Here is a 7207-nt window from a genome sequence, read left to right on the forward strand (position 1 = left end):
TGTTGGTTTTCAGAACTGGGGCCATGATTAAGAGGGATGGCTGGAGGCATTCATATTGTGCCGCTAGAGGTGAAATTCTTGGACCGGCGCAAGATGAACTAAAGTAAAAGCATTTGCCAAGAATGTTTTCATTAATCAAGAATGAAAGTCGGAAGTTCAAAGACAATCAGAAACCGTCATAGTTCTGACCATAAATGATGTCGACTAGCGATCTGGCAGCATTATTCCCATGACCAGCCTGTAACCTTCTGGGAAACCAAAGTCTTTGGGTTCCGGGGGGAGTATGATTGCAAAGCTGAAACTTAAAGGGATTGACAGAAGGGCAACACCAGGAGTGGAGCTTACGGCTTAATTTGACTCAACACAGAAAACCTCCACCGGCCCGGACATGGAAAGGATTGACAGATTGATAGCTCTTTCTCGATTCTGTGGGTGGTAGTGCATGGGCGTTCTTAGTTGGTGGAGCAATTTGTCTGGTTAATTCCGATAACGAATGAGACTTCACCATGTTAACTAGTTATGCGGCCCAGTGCACTCATCTCCAACTTCTTAGAGGGACAAGTGGCTTTCAGCCACATGAGATTGAGCAATAACAGGTCTGTGATGCCCTTAGATGTCTGGGGCTGCAAGCATGCTACACTGAATGGATCAGTGTGTGTCTACCCATGGCTGACAGGTCTGGGTAATCCGCTGAACCACATTCATGATAGGGAATGGAGAATGCAATTATAACCCATGAACGAGGAATTCACAGTAAGTGTGGGTCATAAGCTCACATTTATTAAGTCCTGGTCCTTTGTACACACTGCCCGTCACTACTACCAATTGGATGGTTTAGTGAGATCCTCGGATCAGCCCCACTGGAGTCAGACACGGCCCTGGTGGTGCGGCGAGAAGATGATCAAACTTAACTATCTAGAGGAAGTAAAAGTCATAACAAGGTTTCTTTAGGTGAACCTGCAGAAGCATCATTAATGCCAAGGGTCCTGGGATGGTGCTGTCCATGGGTACCAGGGCCTCTCCTTGTTCTGCCACCCTGATCCTCTACTATCTCTCTCTCTCTCTCTCTCTCTCTGTCTCTGACTCCTATCTCTCTGTGCACCCTAGTGGAGGCCAGCAGGACTGATCCCTTGGCTCCTGGGGGGAGAGAGTGAGGGGAGGGAGAGTGAGAGGAGGGGTGGTGTCTTTCACCCCTTGCCTCCTGGTGGCAGGAGGGAGGGGGTCCATCCATGTGGTCGAAGGTGTGGGTGTTCCTCTGCTGCCATGAAGGGATGGTGGTAGAGGGTGCACCTGACCCAGTAGTGTGGTCCACTGCTCACCCCAGAGGTGGCTGGCTCCCCATGTGTTAAGGGGAGGGAGAGGTTGCCATCCTGGCAGGGGGGCGGTGGCCTCCCCTCTGGCTGTGCGGGGCCATCCTGGGGGATGGCACACCAGAGTCCTCTCCCCTTGATGTCGGTCATGGGTACCTGTGGAGGATGCCTCGCTCCACACGGTGTGTCGGTTCAAACACCCGGAAGGTCAGCAGTGTGGCCGCACGCTGGCCACTGCAGGATTCCCTGCTGTCTTGCTGTTTGGGGCCAGTAACCCCGGTCTGGGTGCCCACGATGATGCCTGTGAAACCTTGCATGCTTATCTTAAGGTGCGGTGCCGCGTGGGCAGCAGTGTCTTAGTGAATGAGAACTGTATGACTCTAAGCAGTGGATCACTTGGCTCATGCGTCGATGAAGAATGCAGCTAGCTGTGAGAACTAAAGTGAATTGCAGGACAAATTGATCATCCACACTTCAAACACACTTTGCAGCCCTGGGTTACTCCCAGGGCTACCCCTGTTTGAGGATCATCGTACCTTCCATCGCCCCCAGGGGTGTCTGGCCCCCAGTTGAGGGTGAGGCCGGGGAGTCGAGGGAGTCTGCTGCAGGCCCCCTGTCCTCCCAGGAAGAGATGCAGATGGAGGAGAAGAGTCCCCTGCTGCTCCAAGCCAGGAAGCCCGTCTGAGGATGGGAGGGAGCAGGTGTGCATCTGGCCTGCCCTCCTGGAGGCTGTCGGTGGTACCGCCACCAGACTGCCCTCCTGGGGTGGAGCCCGACACCTGCCTGCCTGGTTCCCGTGTGCTGAGGCTGTGTTGGCTGTCCTCCTCTGCCATCTGGAGTCCGGTGGAGGGGAGTGGGTGTGTGGGGCCAGGGGTGGATGGGTAGTCCATCTGCCATTGAGACCCCTGCTGTTGCCCCCGTGACCACGCTCAGAACATGACCTCAGATCAGACGTGGCAACCCACCGAATTTAAGCATATTACTAAGCGGAGGAAAAGAAATTAACCAGGATTCCCTCAGTAACAGTGAGTAAAGAGGGAAGAGCCCAATGCCGAATCCCCACCCAGGTGATGGGTGCAGGGATATGTAGTGTACAGAAGTCCATCTCCCTGGTGCCACCTAAGGGGCCCAAGTCCTTGTGATTTGAGGCTCAGCCCACGGATGGTGTGAGGCCAGTTGCGGCTCCTGGCACACCGGGATCAGGTCTTTACGGAGTCAGGATGTTTGTGAATGCAGCCCAAAGTGGGTAGTAAATTCCATCTAAGGCTAAACACTGGCACGAGACCAATAGCAGACAAGCACCGAATCCCCACCCAGGTGATGGGTGCAGGGATATGTGGCGTACAGAAGTCCATCTCCCTGGTGCCACCTAAGGGGCCCAAGTCCTTGTGATTGAGGCTCAGCCCACGGATGGTGTGAGGCCGGTTGTGGCTGCTGGCACACCAGGATCAGGTCTTTATGGAGTCAGGTTGTTTGTGAATGCAGCCCAAAGTGGGTAGTAAATTCCATCTAAGGCTAAACACTGGCACGAGACCAATAGCGGACAAGTACCGTAAGGGAAAGTTGAAAAGAACTTTGAAGAGAGAGTTCAACAGGGTGAAACTGTTCAGAGGTCACTGGGTGGGGTCCGCGAGGTCCGCCTGGAGGATTAAACCCGGCAGCCGTGCCAGCTGCCTGGGTGAGGTGGATCCCCCTCCTCCTCTGGGGGGGTGGGGGACCATTCCCGGGCATGCCGGCCACCGTCAAGCGCACTTCCTCAGAGGCAATGTGGCACAACCGGCTCTGGGTTGGCAGGGAAGGCTGTGCAGAATGTGGCTCTCCTCCCTGGAGGGGAGTGTTACAGCCCATGGCATCAGCTCTCGCCATGCCCCGGGGTCGTGGAAGATGACAGCCACAGCACGCTCTCCCACCCTCACGGCAGGGGCCAGGGGCCTCCTGCTCCCGATGGGACTGTTGACTGGGCCAGACAGCCTTCAGTGCGGCCTAACTGCATCCTGCGGCCGGGCCAGTGGGCTCACCTCGGGTGCCCGGGGTCTGCGACAACATCGGTGACCTACCCATTCCATTTTGAAACATAGACCAAGGAGTCTAACAGGTGCGTGAGTCCGAGGTTGGGCAAGAGACCCCATGGCACAATGAAAGTGAGGGCCGGTGTGAGCCAGCTGAGGTGGGATCCCCCCACCCTGCACAAGGGGTGCACCGCCGGCCCATCTTACCCATCCTGTTAAGGAGGTGGAGTGTGAGTGCACCTGGTGGGACCCGAAAGATAATGAGCTATGCCTGGGCAGGACAAAGCCAGAAGAAACTCTGGTGGAGGTCCGTAGCAGTCCTGGTGTGCAAATCGGTCGTCCGACCTGGGTATAGGGGTGAAAAACTAATCGAACCATCTAGTAACTAGCTCCCACCGAAGTTTCTCTCAGAATAGCTGGCGCTCGGCAGATGCAGTTTTATCTGGTAAAGCGAATGATTAGAGGTCTTGGGGCCGAAATGATCTCAACCTATTCTCAAACTTTAAATGAGTAAGAAGCCCAACTTGCTGGCTTGTATCCGGGCATGGAATGCGAGTGCCCAGTGGGCCACTTTTCATAAGCAGAACTGGCGCTGCGGGATGAACCGAATGCCAGGTTAATGCGCCTAATGCAGATGCTCATTAGATCCCAGAAAAGGTGTTGGTTGATATAGACAGTAGGATGGTGGCCATGGAAGTTGGAATCCGTTAAGAAGTGTATAACAACTGACCTGCTGAATCAAATAGCCATGAAAATAGATGGCGCAGGAGCATCAGGCCCATACCCAGCCATCGCCGGCGCTGGGAGCTGAGGGGACTACGCCGTGATGAGTAGGTGGGACACCGCTGTGGCACTGAAGTCTAGGGCGAGGGCCCAGGTGGAGCCGCCGCAAGTGCAGATCTTGGAGGTAGTAGCAAATATTCAAATGACAGCTTTGAAGGCTGAAGTGGAGAAGGGTTCCATGTGAACAGCAGTTGAACATGGGTCAGTCAGTCCTGAGTGATAGGCGAGCGCCGTTCCAAAGGGGCGGGTGATCGTCTCCATTGCCCCTCGGCCGATTGAAAGGGATTCGGGTTCAGATCCCTGAATCAGGAGCAGTGGAGATGGTTGCCTCACAGCGTCCAGTGCAGTGATGCAAATGATCCTGGAGAAGCCAGCAAGGCCCTTGGGAGTGTTCTCTTTTCTTTGTAAAGGGCATGGTGCCCTGGAATGGGTTTGCCTTGAGAGAGGGGCCCATGCCCTGGAAAGTGTTGCGGTTCTGGTGGCATCAGATGAGCTCTTGCCGGCCCTTGAAAATCTGGGGGAGAGGGTGTAAGTGTCACACCGGGCCATACCCATATCCGCAGCAGGTCCCCAAGGTGAATAGCCTCTGGCATGTTAGAACAATGTAGGTAAGGGAAGTCGGCAAGCCCGATCCATAACTTCAGGATAAGGATTGGCTCTAAGGGCTGGGTTGGTCTGGCTCGGGTGTGAAGTGGGGCTGGGTGTGAGCCGCAGCTGGACGAGGCATCGCCAGTCCTCGCTGGGCTCCCCTCTCCTGGGAGGGTCAGCGGGTATGGCAGCGGTGACTGGATGCATTCCGGGCCCTTCTTGTGGATTACCCCATTTGTGGCAGGAGCCAGTCCTGACCGGCATCCCACATCATCCGGCAGCTAGTAGATGACTTAGAGCTGGTGCAGACCAAGGAAATCTGACTGTTTAATTAAAACAAAGCATTGTGAAGGCCCGAGATGGGTGTTGAAGTGATGTGATTTCTGCCCAGTGCTCTGAATTTCAAAGTGAAGAAATTTAATGAAGCACAGATAAATGGAGGGAGTAACTGTGACTCTCTTAAGGTAGCCAAATGCCAAGTTATCTAATTAGTGACTCGCATTAATGGATGAACGATAGTCCCACTGTCCCTACCTACTATCTAGTGAAACCACAGCCAAGGGAATGGGCTTGGCAGAATCAGAGGGGAAAGAAGACCCTGTTGAGCTTGACTCTAGCCTGGCACTGTGAAGAGACATGAGAGGTGTAGAATAAGTGGAAGGCCTCGGCTACTGGTGAAATACCACTACTCTTATCGTTTTTTCATTTACCCAGTGAGGCAGGGGGGTGAGCCCCACTGGTACTCTCGCTTCTGGCTCTAAGCGCCCAGGCTTCTGGGCATGACCCATTCTGGGACAGTGTCAGGTGGGGAGTTTGACTGGAGCATTACACCTGTCCAAGAGTAATGCAGGTGTCCTAAGGTGAGCTCAGGGAGAACAGAAACCTCCCATGGAGCAGAAGGGCAAAAGCTCACTTGATCTTGATTTTCAGTATGAATACAGACCATGAAAGCGAGGCCTCATGATCCTTCTGGCTTTTTGGGTTTTAAACAGGAGGTGTCAGAAAAGTTACCAGAGGGATAACTGGCTTGTGGCGGCCAAGCATTCATAGTGATGTCACTTTTTGATCCTTCAATGTTGGCTCTTCCTATCATTGTGAAGCAGAATTCACCAAGCATTGGATTGTTGACGCACTAATAGGGAATGTGAGCTGGGTTTAGACCGTCGTGAGACAGGTTAGTTTTACCCTACTTATGATGTGTTGTTGCAATGGTAATCCTGCTCAGTACGAAAGTAACCGTAGGTTCAGACATTTGGTGTATGTGCTTGGCTGAGGAGCCAATGGTGCGAAGCTACCATCTGTGGGATTATGAGTGGACGCCTCAAAGTCAGAATCCCACCTAAATGTAACAATACCATGGCACTGCGGATCTCCAGTTGGCCAGGGATACCGGCCACAAGGTTGGTGAGGACCGCCGCTCGTCACTGGGTCGCAGCGTGGACAGAAGGGGGCTGCCTCTCTCCAGCAGTGCACCGCACATTCATGGGGAACCGGGTGATCAGGGTTTCTTATGTAGCAGAGCAGCAAAAAGCTGTGATCTATTGAAAGTCAGCCCTCAAGCCAAGCTTTTGTCGCAGGTGGGGGAAGGGGTCTGTGTCCTCCTGTGTGAGTTTGAAAGCCCTAGGTGGAGTACAAAGGGGAGAACTGGCATAACGGAAGTCTGGATGAGGGTCTGGCTGAGGCCTCGTAGTCCAGCAGAGTTTCACGACTCTGGGAAGGATCAGAGGGAAGCTCCCTTGACAGGATCTGAGGGCATGGTGACATGGCATGGTTCAGCAGCCTGCAGGGGGTATGTGGGATACAGGGACTGTGGTGCCCTGGACTGGAACGGAGGGGGGCTCGGAAGTCCCGATGAGAGCATGCCTGTCCCTTAGTGGCAGAGTTGAGTTCTGTGAGGGTGGCCTAGATCAGAGGGAGGTCCCCCTGAGAGGCTCCGAGGGCACAGGGACATGGCCCGACCAGGCTGCCTCCAGGAAATCTGGGGACTGTGGTGCTCTGGACCGGAAAGGAGCGTGGGCTCTGAAGTCCCTATGAGGGTGGGCCTGCCCCTCGGTGGCTGGGGTGAGTTCTGTGAGGGAGGCCTGGATCAGAGGGAGGTCCCCCTGAGAGGCTCCAAGGTCATAGGGACATGGCACTGCTTGGCAGCCTGCAGGGGTTATGCGGGAGATGGGGACTGTGGTTCCCTGGGCCGGAAAGGAGGGGAGTCTCAAAGTCCCGATGAGAGCATGCCTGTCCCTTGGCAGCTGGGGTGAGTTCTGCGAGGGCGGCCTGGATCAGACAGAGGTCTCTCTCAGAGGCTCTGAGGGCACAGGGACACGGCATGGTTTGGCAGCCTCCAGGAGTTTAAGGCCAAGGGGGTCTCCGAGCAGGGTCCGAGTCCTAGCCCAGGGTCACGTCCCACTGCTCGTACAGTATTTCCCCAAAAATAAGACCAGGTCTTATACTCTTTTCCCTGCCAAAATACACATTAGGGCTTATCAGGGGATGCCTTATTTACCCACACCATCCAACAATCTA

The 7207-nt window shown here is 54.4% G+C and overlaps 1 non-coding gene and 1 pseudogene across 1 annotated transcript; both read left to right on the plus strand.

Annotated features, from left to right (window-relative positions):
* The first annotated feature begins 1686 nt into the window (after positions 1-1686).
* LOC122795088 lies at positions 1687-1840 on the plus strand. Its single transcript, XR_006363731.1, has one exon. It is a non-coding gene; the product is annotated as a 5.8S ribosomal RNA (ribosomal RNA).
* Positions 1841-2247: 407 nt separating this feature from the next.
* On the plus strand, positions 2248-6262 carry LOC122795236 (annotated as a pseudogene).
* The last annotated feature ends 945 nt before the right edge of the window (positions 6263-7207 follow it).

This window comes from Protopterus annectens, chromosome 2.part1, assembly GCF_019279795.1.
Source record: "Protopterus annectens isolate FY-2018-M chromosome 2.part1, PAN1.0, whole genome shotgun sequence".
In the NCBI taxonomy this organism is placed as follows: Eukaryota; Metazoa; Chordata; order Ceratodontiformes; family Protopteridae; genus Protopterus; species Protopterus annectens.